General features: G+C 25.9%; 1 pseudogene; it reads left to right on the forward strand.

Annotated features, from left to right (window-relative positions):
* LOC145829130 (mRNA-capping enzyme-like) overlaps nt 1-15,818 on the forward strand; it is a 37,079-nt pseudogene that overhangs the window by 15,608 nt on the left and 5,653 nt on the right.

The raw sequence follows: 15,818 nt of genomic DNA on the forward strand, positions 1-15,818 counted from the left end.
AGTTTCTTTGTACGATTAGCTTATTTCAAAAACTAATTTTAGAACAAAAAAGAAAGTCACAACAAGAAAAACTTATGATACCCCCAACTAAAAAAATTAAGATGTCAAGAACTTGAAAGTGTTATAAAAGTTGCTGTATTTTTTTTCTTAAATTTTTTTTTAGATTGCTGTGTGATTGATTGCTGTTTATAAATTTCTTGTATTTTTTAAATAAAATATGTTTGAATTTTCGATTTTGTTTTTACTGTAGGGATTCTAGTTTTACTAGTTGTATTTTGTATAAACTTAATTTTGAAAAGTCTATCATATACATAGTTTTTTTATATTTACACGACTGTTTTTGATAATTTTGTTTATATGCTTTTGTTTTTTGAAGTATGTATATGTTAGCTTATTTTCTGAAGCTGGTAATTTACTCGAATCGTTTGTTTTCAAAGACCGGCGAAAAATTTTTATTTCTACTGTATAACTTAAAGAAATAAGAAAAGTCTTATAAGTATAACAAGAATAAGAACTCGTATAAAATTAATGCGAATTTATGTTGTTATATTCTAAAGTGGTGTTTTGCGAAGTATAAAGTTATTGTACAAGCCCTCTATATTCAAATACATGTGTTTTTGATGGATTATTAGGATTCTGTGACATTTTTGTACTATGTGTGTTAAAGTTTTTTTAAATTATGTTTAAGTATTTTTTTGCTATTTTTTAGTTTTAATTGCTAACTTTAAATCTTAAAATTAAGAAACTGCATTAATTTGTTAAAGAAGAAACTAACACATAAAAAAAATTTTTACATCAAAGTAAAATGACCAGTAGTTCCTACTATCAGCTACACAAAACATAACTAACTGCACACATAAAATGTATTTGTTTTGGTTTTTATTGAGTATCTCATCAACAATTAACCCTCGATTGTCATTGGTCCATTTAGGTGCTTGAAGTAGATTAGTAAAACCTAATTACTTGATTTAATTCATAGCTGGTGAAACTTTAAATAGATGTTTAGGTTACAAATAAGTTTTTTTCTTCTCATGTATACTATTAATATTACATCTAATTGTTTTAAAACTATTTTGTAGCATTTTATTTCATTATATATATCATTCAATATAAAAGGTTTTATCAATGTAAAACTAAAAGTATGCCAACTTTGTACTAAGATAATAAAAAACAACAGTATTACTAAAATAGTATAATTAATTTGTGTATAATTAAGTTATGTATAATTATATTTGTTTAACTATGATAAGATCTAACTAATTGGCATTAAAATCAATAAAACATGTATACAATACATATTATTCAAAAAGAAATTTACAATAAACACTATCAAGTTCAGTTCTAGAATACATTTAGAAGGTCTTGAATATAATCTTTACATACTATATGTGGCTAGGTTGGTTTATTATGATCTATCATAGAAATGTGAACTTTTATAAGATAAACTTGTTTTCTGGTTGACTAATTCTAATTTCTTAAACATTTTAAAGTAAATGGAAACAAGTGACCCAAGATGTATCCCATTAAAAGATACATCTTGATCTTTAGTTAAAGCAATATCAAATCTTACTGTTCATTCAATTAGTAAATAGTTGGATTAATACTACTTTATACTACATTAAGTTACAGGAAAAACCTAAAGTGAAAAATATTTTACAGTTCACTATTTACTAGAAAAATATTAATGAAAATAAATAGAAAAATACTTTGTTTCTAAAAAAAAAATTAGTAGTAGAAAAAAATGAAACCATTTCGCACAACTCTTTTAAAAACTTTGGATTAAGCCGTTTCAAGATTAGGTAACTCTGGCAAACCTAAAAAAAATATTTTACTTGTAAAATTATTTCTACTAGTTCTTCATAAGTCTTAGTCTATGTGATTCATAATATTTTATATAACTTCTCAAAACTTAGTAATTTAGACTTATTTGTATCTACCAAAAATCAATTTATTTTACATAAACTGACGTTTATAAAACTTTACTACTCAGACTAATTTTTCTGGGTAGGAGTCAAACATTCACGAAATAATACCTTTGTACGTAGGGTCACTTTTGCACGAAGACACGTTTGCACGGCGTCAATTTTGAACGAAGGGTCAGTTTTTAACAAATACACTTTTGCACTGGTTAAAATTCTTTTTAATTTATTTAGCTTTGCAAACTTTTTGTTTTATTTTATTAATTTTCACTATCATTAGTACCTCTAGTCCAGGGTTTCCCAAAGTGAGCGATATCTCCCCCCTGGGGGCGATTTTGGTATGTCGGGGGGCGATAAATAGTAAAGGGGCGAAAGGGTGGGCGAAAACTAGTAAGGGGGCGAAAAGGGGGCGATTTTAAAATTTTTTGCAGACATTTAGTTTTCACTTTTTAGCTTGTTTTTTTACTTATTTTAGCCTGCTATCAAATATTTGACCCTGAGGTAAAACTTAAACAAAATAAGTCCATTTCGTTTACGTGAAATTTCTAGAAAAATCAAAAAGTTTAAGACTCCTTTTTTCAAGTAATTTACATATTTTTATTCATATCTTTTCTCATTTAACAATTACATAGGTCATAGACGAATGGAAATCCTCTTACCATTTCATAACCTGACATATATGCCATTTATGATCATAACTGCTTTGTAAAAATCTATGTTATCGATTATAAACTATCACCCTATGATATTTCCAATTGTTTCTTGAAAAGTCACTTAGTTAGACAAAAAAAAAACTATATTAAAGTCAATTTTGCAATAGAATAAAAAAGTTGTAATAAATTAAGATAAATTTTGTAAGTTTTGTTTTTGAGCTTACACTACTAAATTTAAAAAAAAGTAGGTTTTGATTATCATGTATTCACATGTTTCTTATTTATTTTTGATAATTTTTAAAGAAGTGAGATGGTTATAAAAAGGAAACTGTCTAGTAAAGTTTTTGGCTGTTTTTAATTCAGTTATTGATTATTTTCTTAAAAGGATAAGGTATTGGTAGACAATCTTGTTAAAAGAAATATAAAAGAAATGAAAATGCTTATATGTTAGACTTATATGGTAAGTTCTACCATCTGAACAAAAATTCGCAAGGTAAAAACTTGAACCTTGTGAAAGTCATAAGTAAGATAACCAGTTTTAGAAACCAACTTGAACTGTATGGAAAAAATTTCAAAAATAATCAGTTTGGAAAACTAAAAACTTTAAATAGTGAAGGTGAAGTAGAAGTGCTTTCATCTCATCTGAAACAGTTTAAAGGTGACATTGATAAACGGTTTAATTACATTTTTTGATTAAATGTCACGAAGTGGACTATGGATCCCTTCGAAGCAGTAAGTTAAAAACTGAAGTCTTTTTGAAGTAAATGTTTACTTATAGGAAACCTTCTCAGACTTACAAACTGACCTTGAACTTAAAGTAAATTTTTCGAAAGAACGATAAAAAAGCTTTTTGACTCAACAAAAACTAAGGCAAAATTTTACCATCATTTGGGAGGAAGTTAGATTCTTGTTTATAGCTTTTCCTTGTAGGTTGTTGAGAAACCTTACAGTTCAGTTATCAACATCTTTAGCAAAATATCTTATCAAGATATTTGTAATTTTGATTTTTTCGGATATTTCTTATTTAACCTGATTTTATTGTATTTAAGTATGCTTTTTTTAATAAAAATCTATTACGTTATTTATTCTACAACAGGTTTGCTTATTGCCTAATGAATATGAATGATGGTAGACTTCCCCTTTAGTTCGCACTTTTTACCAAAAAAAAGTACTTTCTCAAATTTGACTTAAATAAAGTCTATTACTAACTAATTATTATTAAAACAACAATATTTATAATATTTTATAGCTTATACAGATTTATTGTTTTAAATAAATGCTTATTTTATGTTTTAGTTGTTTTTATGTTTATTCATAACATTATTGCATTATAATATATTGAAATCTTCCACTTGTATAAAAAATTATCATGTTTTCTTGAGTTCCCACTTTTTGGTTTTGTTCAAAGTGTGAACTCAAGCGGAAGTCTACTGTATTAATTAAGTGGTTTATGATTTTAAAGTTAGTACTAGTTTTGCTTTGACCTGGTTAACTTTGTAGTTTATATTTGTCGTTTTACATCACTCAAAAACATTTAATAAAATAGTGATTTAAACATTTATTTGAAAGTAATTTTTTTGACAGATTTTTTTTATTACTTGTTGAATCTGCATAAATAAAAAAGAATTTGATAACCATTAAAGTTTTTATTTCAAAAAAGATTATTTTGGCTTTAAAAGAGTATAGATATGAGGTCTATTTGAAATGACTTCAATTTTTAACTTAAAAGATTTTAAAGTTAGTTTTACTTTCTAAGCTGAGTTGTTATTCTAAAAAAATGTATATTTTAAGGAGATTGAAACAATTATTACAACTATTTTTAGTTTTATCTTAGTTCATAATATTTTGAAAGTTAAAATGTGTTGTTTATTTTAACAGTTTAATCCTAGCTTTAAATTTTTCACTATTTTCCTCTGTTAAATTATTAGAGGCTGATAGCTAGATTAAAAATTAATTTCTGAACTGAATTAAATAAGCCATCAAAAAGACCGCTACAGTTACAAAACAAATTTTTAACCTAATAAAAAGTTTTAAAATTGATTATTTTCTATTCACAGAAATAAGCGTAAAACCTTTAGTTCCTTTTTTAGTTAGTTTTCTTTAGTTAGAAAATAAAATTGTTAGAGTTAAGGTTTAATATTTTAAAGGTTATTTCAAATAAAACACTATTTAATGGTATTCTACTATAAAACATATAGTTAAAAAAGATTAAAATTTAATTTAAACTTTACAACTAACTTGCTTATAATATTTTTAAGTGTAAAAATTAATAATTTTACTGTATTAACAGAAGCTATCAATGAAACCAGTTTTCATGCGAGACAATCGACCAGTCGGTCAATCTTCCTCAAACTAGATCAGCAATGATGTTTTAATATTTATTCTATAATGTGTATTTTCTCAGGAAAACTATTTATTGTTTTGTAGTTTTTTAATCTCTGGTATAGAAATTTTTAAATATGCTTATTTATAAAATAATTTAAGTATATTGTGCGGCTTAAATAAGTAAATGACTTCTAAATTTCCGAAATTCGTTATATGAGAGATTATTATAATGTCAGGTTTCAGTTAAGATTTTAGATGGGTAACTTACGGTCCAGATATAGTCAAATTTCGGCCCACTAAACTACTTGTGCAACACAATTAAAATTTAGTTTTTTGATAACTAATATTATGAAAAACGCTTTCATTTTGGTTTTTAGTTTACAGTCGTACTTCCTAGATCACAATAGTACTAATTATTTTATTACTATTTTGCTCGAGTTTTTTAATTTTCTTGTATGTTAATTTTTAAATTACGCAGCCCGCAAGTACATTTTTTAGCAATTCAAAACTAGAAAGGATTTTTTAGTAAATATGACTTGCTGACTACCAAAAGTTGTCTACCACTAACCTATGGATTCATTAGTTTCAAAACAATACATATTTAAAGAGAATTGATTAAAGAATACATAGGCTTTTTATTAATTAAGTATTTGAATACACTGGGCTTATTAAAAAAACAACTGTAAATTATTTTCTCAAGCCCTGAAACTATCTTTACCACAGCCCAAAAGTGCATGCATAAGAAGTACCAGACTAAATTACATTTCGAACACAACTTTTTCGGCTAAAAAGTGCGTAGTCTAGAATAAAATAACTTTATTTTATAAAATACTGGGGGGCGATTTTTCTTCAAATTTCTCAAAAGGGGGCGATTTCGTAAATTAGTTTGGGAAACCCTGCTCTTGTCTATACCTTTCGGTCGGTGTTATTTTGTTTTGTTTTAAATTTTTTCTTATTCATTTTTATTGTGCACGAGGGCGCACAATTACACGTAAAATCTTTTGCACAAAGACAAACTTGCAGGAGAGGACAAAATTATTAGAAGACAATATTGCACCAAAGGTCAACCTAGCACAAAAGTAAAAAACAAACCAAAAGATAAATTAATAAAAAAAAAAAAAAAAAGTAATTGACCGAGGGTAAGGTTTAGTTGTAGTTGTTAAAAAATAGTAATAAATAAAAGCTACCGACCGAGGGTAAAGATTAGGGGTAACAGTATAGAAAAAAATAGTTAAACAAAAAAAAATTAACTAATAAACAACAAATAAGTTACCGACCGAGGGTAAAGGTTAGGGGTAACAGTGATAGTAAAAAATATGTTTATAAAAAAAAAAATTTAATTTGTGCAAAAATGTCTGCTTGTGCAAAAGTTACCCTTTGTACAAAAGTGACTTCGTGCAATTTTGTGCCCTCGTTCAATTTGACAGCTACCCCAAAATAAATATACAAGTACTACAATAAAGTTAGCATAAACTAATAAAATCACTATAACGTAAGAATTTCAACAAGTATTCTTATTTTGTTAACTTTTCTAAAAAAATACTTTGTTAACGTTTGTTTTTTGTGTTTTGTATTTTAACATTAAGCTTTATAAACAAAAAAAAATATTTTGTATTTCTTTATATGTGTAAATATGTATAAAATATTATAATCGATTAAGTTTTAATAACTTTGCTGTTAATACTAGTCAAATATAAACCTTTACTATTAATACAATTTTATATTTAAATAAAAACACTAAGTGGAACTAATTTTATCATAATAAGTAATATTAATTTAATATACTTTAATTTTATTATTTTTTGATTATTTTAATGAAATTCTGAACATTAAATTGTCTTATTTTGTTAAAATGAAAAAAAAATATTAGTTAGGTTAAAAAGGTAAAAAAAAATCTTTTAGTTAGGTTAAAAACTCAAAACTGCTATTTTAATTTCAATCTAGGTTGCCAATCTTTGAAACAGAAAATATTTTGAGTGACCTTGAACTTTCCTGATTCATTAGGAGAGTTAAAAAATTTTTACAAAGAAACCTTTTATACTTTTGTGTATATATCCAATAAACTTTACAATTCAATATAAACCAAATTTTACACAGCATTAGCTGTGGAATGTCAAAGTATGGAAGTTAGGACAACTAAATCTTACTCAAAATTTAAAAAACTTACTGATTAGAAAATTCTAAAACTAGTGTAGGTTTTTTATGAAAAACCAAACTAATCTAAGTCATCATGAGTTAAAAAATATAACTTTCCGAGTTACCCTGAGATATTCTGAACTATTTTGAGTATATAGCAACCATGTTAAAATATAAATTTAAAAAGTTTAGTGCGTAGTCTAAAACCATTATAGAAAAACTCTAAATTAAATTCAGGTTATATGTTTTATTTGATCATTCGAAACAAAACAGAAAAAAAAGCTATAAAATTATTGTCTCAATTTTATATCTCAAAAAACTGAAAAATTGCGTAATTTAAAACTAGTTCAATTTTTTCAATCACAAAAATGACTATTGAATGTTTAACTATTCTTTTGTGTCACATGTAATCTTTTACAGGCCATATTTTGCCTTTTGTTGTTACTTTTTACTTATAGTTGGTCGCATCCTATTTAAATATAAAGTGCAGTTTGCTGATCTCTGTTGCAATTTTTAACTACTTACATAAATCAAATAAAAACAATGTATTTCCTTTTAGTATTTAAAATAAATTCAATTGATGTTTTTATATATTATATTTTTTATACATATTTAGTTTTATTGGTAAATTTTTGACAAGATACTTATATTATAGTAATAATGAGTTTATTGTTCGCTACAAATGCATTGAAAACCAGAAATTTGTACCAGAATGTATAATTTAAAACAATAAAAAAGTTCTTCAAATACCAAATATTTTTGTTTTAAATTCATGTGATAACAAATTCTAATCATATCCTACTACCTAAGAAACTAAGTTTCAAACCGTATAAAGAGTTAGGCCTGGAGTTTTTATTTAAACAAATTTTACACTACATTGAGATCTTAATAGATAGTTATGCCAGCATATTTACAAAGAGAAGGTCAAACAAACGGTCGTTTGTTGTTAAACAATGATGAAATTCTTTGTTATTTTCAGTTACGTTAAAAAAACAAAACTTTCTTTACATAGCTATCAAGTATGTTTACTAAATGATTGCGTTTAAAGGACTAATCTTTTAAAATTACATAACTTCGATTTTACGTCATAATGTAAAATTTGTACTTAATCGTTTAAATGTTTTCAAGGAATAAAAAAACTCGAGGAAATCGTATAGGAGGTAGAATGATAGCAACAAAAAACTGTTATTGTAAAAACCAAATAGAAAAGTTTGAGGAACTCAAAAAAAAAAACGTGTATGCAAAAAGCCGAAATAAATTGAAACAATTTTTAGATATCAGTATAATCGACTTCAAGTTCAAAAATGAAAAAAAAAAAACAACATGACTTTGAATGCAATGAAGTGATCAAACAAAAGATGAAATTAACTTTAAATAAACAAAACATCTGTCAAGAAATAGCACGGAAGAGTTTTCAAATATAGCTTTTGCTTATTATAATTGGTAAAAAAGCTAACTATAGTTCCTACAATTAAAGACCAGGGGGTCGGTACTCAGAATATTTGGTTTCCACAACGAGATAGTGAAAAAAAGTAATAGATAAATCAATTTACCATATTATCAAACAGTAAGTTAACAAGAAATGATACTTATCTTGAAAATTACTACAGGTTCCCATAATGATTTTAGCCTTTTACAGAAGCAGCAATGCAGTTGTACTAAATAAAATCAGTGCCATGATAGACACGTTGATCATAAAAACTCTCATACATGTAATTAACTCAATCACGAAAAAAAACAACCTAAACAATTTAAAATCAGGTCTTTAGCAGAGACTGCATACTTAAAAAAAAATTTCAAATAGAAGTGCAAATTAAAGATTTAAAGAAGGAATAATGCTGCCTTGACAGACAATAGTAAATATAAAACCAAAAAACCAAGAGTTTGAAAAAATAAAATGTTTGTCTGTTGAATTAGAAAAATAAATATGTAGGATGTTTCTACAAAGATGGGAGAAATCTGACTTACCGATAACAAAGTTAAAAAATCTTTGGTGTAGAGTTGTTTAAGCTTTCAAAGACAAGAAACGTTTTTCTTAAATGAAATTACCAACAACGAAAGAAGTAATGCGACATTCATGAAAAAGAAAAAATTTTGGTTTTTACTTTAAGAAACATGGAAACACTTTAAGATAAAACTTGATATTGAACTAATATGAAACTGAAGATATAAAGTTTTCTTGCTTCAAAACTAATAGCTGTAGATTAAAAAATGATAAAAAGTATGTCATATGTAAGCTGACTAAAATCTCGGAGAAGTTTGACTTACTAGTGACGAAGTTCAAAGCTTTCTAAAAAAACCTAACCAAGTTGACATGACTTCGGTATACATAGTAATTGATTAATATTTAGATTATTGTAGAAGAAATTGTTCCATTGTGAATGTAAAAATGTTGTCGACAAAAGTTATTAGAAAACTTTGACGAGATAAAGAACACATTGTTGTTTGAAAAAAAACTCCAATAAATAACTTTTAAACCAATGAAGTTGCAGCTTTGTCAGATAACTGAACTGAAGCAAGCTTAAAGAAATATGATGATTCCGCATATAATTGTTACATGAAAAGTTGTGCAAAGCTGCTGAAAAACCAGACATGGAAGTGAAGGAAGTTTCAATCAAACTTAAAGTCCAATGAGTGGCACTTTCTCAAATGTAAGAAAAACAATTTTGCTTTCAGACAATTTTTATAAGTAGTTATTTATGTTTAAATTATGTACATATGTTTCTATAATTTGTTTAAGATTGATTGAATGAAAAGACGGTTCAAAGGTTAGTTTAAACTTATTAATATTTAAATGAGACTGTCAGTCTCAACCAAAAAATGTTTTTAAGAAATTGTTGCCTTCCGAAGATAGAAAAGGTAAGAGAGCAGAAGCTAGATACAGCAAGAGAGAAAATTAAGCTTAAAAAGATCAAACAACTAAACTCGAGTTTCAACATTCCAAGCGGAGAATAGATATGAAAATCAAGGCAAATCTGCAAAAAAAAAGAAAAGATGCCAACGAACTTGCTGCACTATAAAAATAAAAATAGCAAAAGTAGCAGCAGCTGCAAAATTATTGATAAATTTAATGAGTTGTGTGTTTTTCGAATGCATTAAAAATTTCTGCAGCCAAACAGCCAAGTTCCATTTCTGATAAAAAAGTTTGTCCAAACACTAGTAACAACAATTGCAAAACAATCAAGAAAGTACAAAACATCACCAGTTTTATAGTACTTTTAACTTAAACTAAGAAAAATAAATGAGTGTTACGAAACTATGAAAGTACGAAAAACGATGAAAAGGTAAATGCAACTTTTCAGACAATTTGTATAAGTAGCGAATTATGTTACCCTAAGTTACTGATGTTTAAAGATATGTTCAGATACATTAAACTTAAAAAAGATGTCAAAGTATAAATTTTGAAATAAAAAGTTTAAAGTTCAACTTTTCTAAAAAACATCTGGAACATTTTCTTTAAAAACAACTTTAAGGCCTTTTGTTTTTAAAAGTTGGATTTTTTTTGTTATAAACATAGAAGATGTTTCAGCATAAAGATTCTTGAAATATGTTTAGTAGTCGTTTAGACAGGAAAACGAAAAAAAACAAATACAATTAAACCACAACTCAAACTATCGACATTCTCTAGAGTTTTAAAACATTTCTTTTTTTTAAAAACCAATGTGATTCTAAACAACTTCTGAATAAATAAGACTTAAAATTAAGGTATTTTATAATAAGGCTTTTGTTTGAATAAAGCAAAGATGTTTACTTAATGACTGTTTGAAAGTGCAAGCATTTTTAAACAATTTTTCGATATTACATGCGAAATGTAAATATATTACGACTTTTTTTTCATTTCAAGGTATTGCTCTGAAAAAATCCATGGTAAACAAATCGAAATCCGTGACCGTAGAAAAAAAATTGAATTTAATTACTCAAAGACTGTGGTTGTAAGAAATCTAAAGTGTTATATACTGATAAAACTTAAACCACAAACCTATCACAAGTAAAATTTGTCTTAACCAAAGTTCGGAATACATTTGAATACCTCATGAATTAACATGAAGACTTAAAATTAAAATATTAATAAAAATAGATCTCAATAATAAACTTTAAGACAGTTACATATAAAAACAAGAAATGAGAGATTGGAAAAAAGATTAAGACAGTCAGAAAAAAAAAAGACAAAGTGTAGGAGGTGCCATTAAAACTAGCTCAAAAAAAATATTTAAAATACTGTCAAAAAATTTGAATCAGTAGAGATAAGGTTTTATTTTTACTAAATCAGTTATTGTATATTGAATGAATGATTAAGGTAACATGAGCTTAAAAATAATAATCCTCAACAAATAAAAATGCTAAGCTTCAACTCCTCCCAAGCATAATTGACAAAAAGTATTTTGATAAATCATTTTACTTTCTAATCGAATCAGTAGATGTTAATGTTTTAATTATCTACATAGGTTTCAATAAAGCTCTACAAGATTTACTAAATGAAAAAGATAGTACAAACGTATCGTACAAACTTTATGTAAAAAGATTTAAAAGCTTACATGTTTTTCAAATAATAAAGATCAGAGAAGACATTTTACTGACTTTTGAGTCAGAAAACCATAATAAAAACAATAACTCCGCAACACAAAATAATCTACATTCTACAAGTAAATGTATTACATTCCACATACCAAGAAATTCGTAAACAAATTCTGAATAAAAACAGACTTGAAATCGAAAAGTTTTATAAACAAAAACTTTCGTCTTAACAAAGCAAAGTTGTTTACTAAATGAATATTTTAAAAGACATAGTTTTCAAAAATACAACATTTCGTTAGTACGTCACAATTTAAATGTTGTACAATTTTGTAATTAATTTGATTGCAGTTATGATTTTTTACAACGTTAAAATTCAGCTTTATAACTTATTTTTAGACTTTTGAAAACTAACGTGTTTTTAAGTTTAAAGTAAAGGACAAACTGAAATCAGTTTTAATCGACGGGCTAAATTTACCAGCAAAACCTTTTGCGGACTAGACTTATCAAGATTAAGTGATAACAGTCATAAAATTATGTTTTACTTAGCAAGTTATAAACAAAAAAATGATTCACTTCTATGGTGTTATATACGAGGTCTTCAATTGTATACTAAGTCTTAATTCTATTTAATTGCAAGTTTGATTATCAATTAAATTAAATCTACTTGCATCCATAAATGTTATAAACCAACCTTATAAGTTGAGAATTTGTTATTTTTCGATTAAAAAAGAAATTAAATACATTAAAAAAAGTAAAAAACTACAAAAAACTTTACTAGTTTTATATTTAATCGCTGTAATATTTCCAACTCATCATATTAAGTAAGGCTGTCTAAATTTTATTTAAAATCTCTGTAGTATAAAAGATGGTAGTTTGACTCAAAATACTTTTTAAAATTGCAAATGGTACACATTAGGTATTTTTTGATAAATTTTTAAATATTCTAAGAACAATGTATTAAAGGAAATAACAACAAAATAAAATGTTCCTTATAATCTACTATGTTTGAGCAAAATTATAATAGATTGACTGTAAAAATTAATTTCGCAGAAAATTTAAAAAAAAGAATTTATTTTATAAATTTTATAACACTATACTTATTTAAGTAATATTGATTTATTACCTTAAAAAAAACTATATTTCGAAAATAACTTAATACCTCAAAAATATCCTGATCTAAACTAATCCATGTGTACTATTTTATTTGTTTTAAATCTATACATTAAAAAGTTTTTTTTATTAATTTTACAAAAACTTAACATATGTACTTTTGAAAATGTTTGATTATCTTTCTTAATAAACAGCTATTATGCAGTAAATGTGTTCGTAGCTACTTTAACAAATAACAGCTAAAAATTGTCAAACATTTAAATAATTTTTCATTATAAGCTTTCAATCGTAAGATAACCAATGTAAAAACAAGTTTTGTTTGCCGTACAATAATCAAAACCTAATATGTCACAAGTTAATTTTCTAAATAAGGTAGTATATTTACAGTGGGAGACTTTAAAAATGTTAAAATATCAAAAAGAACAATTATTGAACAGCTAAATAATGAAAAGTGTATGATAAAAAAAAAGTTCTTTAAGCTGTTTGCTTTGAATAAAAAATGTTTTAAAATACTGCTTTGTGTTATGTTATTGTCGATTTACGGTTAATTATATGTTTATAGTTTAACGTTTAGCAGCATGAAATAATTGATATTATAGACTACTCTTTAAAAGTTATTAAGAAACATTAAAAAATTCAACTTTACTTTTTTTTTTTCTCATTTATTTACTTATAAGTGCAATTGCATTCAATAACAACAAATAACCTTTGTCACAAAAAATTAATAAAATACCTTTAATTAAAAAGTTATCAATGAGTAAATCTGCAGTACATTTAAAAGTACGAAGTTAGAATTATAAGTTGGCTTTTATTCAACGTTTTACCCTTTGTACAATAAATCAACTTTCTAATTAATCCACATAAATCAAAGAAATTGACAGTCTAACATTTATTTGTCAAAACAAAAAAATATGTGGTTGTTTTCAAATGCTTATAAGCAAAACAATTAAAGAAAGTTCGAAAATTACAAACTTTGAGAAAAGGAGAAACTAAAATTTAAGCTTGATTTAGAATTAAGAACGATGTAAGATTAATTAGTTCGTATCAACCAAATAAAATGCACTACATTAGAACTTTAATTTTGTTTCAATAAGTTTTAACTTTTGATTAATAAACTTTACAAAATCTCACGTAAGGTTTAAACCATTAATTAGAGCATAAAAAACTAAATTTCGATGGAATGAAAAAAAAACTGTTTAAAACGTGTAGTTACTAGTAAAATAAAAAAACAAACGCCTTAGAAAATCTAATACAGACTTTAAAACTAAATAAAGTTTTACTTCGAAAATGTTTAAGAAAAATAAATCAGTTTGAATGTGTGACGTTCAAAAATCTAAAGGTCGTAATTACCTAGTGATACGCATATTAAACAAATGTTCTAAACTAACTGAACTGTTAACCTTCGAAGTTATTTACAAACCTTGAATTAATTTATTAGTTGCATGCTTTTCGGAAGCTGTAAAAATCAAAGTCAAGTTCAATAAAATTAAAAAAAAAAATTTTAACAGAAATGTAAAAAGGTAGAAATCAAAAAGTTGCTGGACGAACTAAAGAAATGATACTTGTTAGTAAAACGAAGAGCAAATTGTTAAGATTTTAATAATTGATAATTATTCCGGTCTAGTCAACAAAAAATAACCAAAAAGTTCAGTTATACTTAAAATAATCCAAGAAAATAGCATTCGAGCAAAAAGGGAAAGTAGTTAGTTGTTCAAAAATAGATTTAATTCAATTTTTTAATGGTAAATTATTCAGTTTAATTAGAATTTAAGTTATGATAAGAATAAGATAGTTTTTAAAAAATGTTTTCTTTTCTATATGTTGAAGCTACCAAGCTGGTAGATTTAATTCTTAAACAAAAAAGTAAAAATCGTGTAAAAAGATGCAACAGAAAATACAACAAAATAGACTTTAAATATTAATCTTAAAATAAAACTTTATTTTAATACTTATAGTGAAAAGCTCTATGAGATCATTGCGATTCGATTTAGTCAGCTAATAACAACATATGCTTATGAAAAGTTATGAGGAATCAACAGCTGAAGTTTATAACAAAAATAGCTTAATTCAACTTTATTTTAAGAAGCTGAAATAAAAGTGTTTTAATAAAAGTTTTACAGCAAATAGTACAGGAGGTGGCATTAGGAAACGGGTCAGAATTGAACAAAGACAAAATTGCTCGAGGTTACTAAATTGCACGACGGGACGAAATCGTACGAGGGGACTAAATTGCTCGAAAACAAGTTTGCACGAGAGCACAAAATTGCACGAAGACAATTTTGTCTCAAAGGGCAATTTTGCACGAGTTACATTTTTGCATGAGAGTAAAAAAGGACATAAAAATAACAAAAAGATACAAAAATAAAAAAACAAAAAAAAAGTTACTGACCGAGGGTAAGGGTTATGCCTAAGAACGATAGTAAAAATATAAAAGTTACTAATAAAAACTAGAAAAAAAAATTAAAGATAAATAATATACTAATTAAAATAAAGTCTGTCGACCGAGGGTAAGGGTTAGGGGTAACAGTAAAAATAAAGAGAAATTTAAAAAAACCAAGTAAAAAAAAATTAAACAAATAAAATTAACCCCTGCAAAAATGTCGCCGTGCAAAACTTTCTGCTCGTGTTTTCAAAGTTGTTCAAAGTTTTTTCGTGCAAAAGTATCTTTTTGCAATTTCATCCCCTCGTGCAAAAGTGTCTTCGTGCAATTTTGTGCACTTGTGCAATTTTGTCTAATCGTGCAATTTTGTGCACTCGTGTTTTACTAAAAGTTTTACAGCAAATAGTACAGGAGGTGGCATTAGGAAACGGGTCAGAATTGAACAAAGACAAAATTGCTCGAGGTTACTAAATTGCACGACGGGACGAAATCGTACGAGGGGACTAAATTGCTCGAAAACAAGTTTGCACGAGAGCACAAAATTGCACGAAGACAATTTTGTCTCAAAGGGCAATTTTGCACGAGTTACATTTTTGCATGAGAGTAAAAAAGGACATAAAAATAACAAAAAGATACAAAAATAAAAAAACAAAAAAAAAGTTACTGACCGAGGGTAAGGGTTATGCCTAAGAACGATAGTAAAAATATAAAAGTTACTAATAAAAACTAGAAAAAAAATTAAAGATAAATAATATACTAATTAAAATAAAGTCTGTCGAC

Source organism: Thalia democratica, chromosome 2 (assembly GCF_965202585.1).
Source record: "Thalia democratica chromosome 2, ktThaDemo2.hap1.1, whole genome shotgun sequence".
In the NCBI taxonomy this organism is placed as follows: domain Eukaryota; kingdom Metazoa; phylum Chordata; class Thaliacea; order Salpida; family Salpidae; genus Thalia; species Thalia democratica.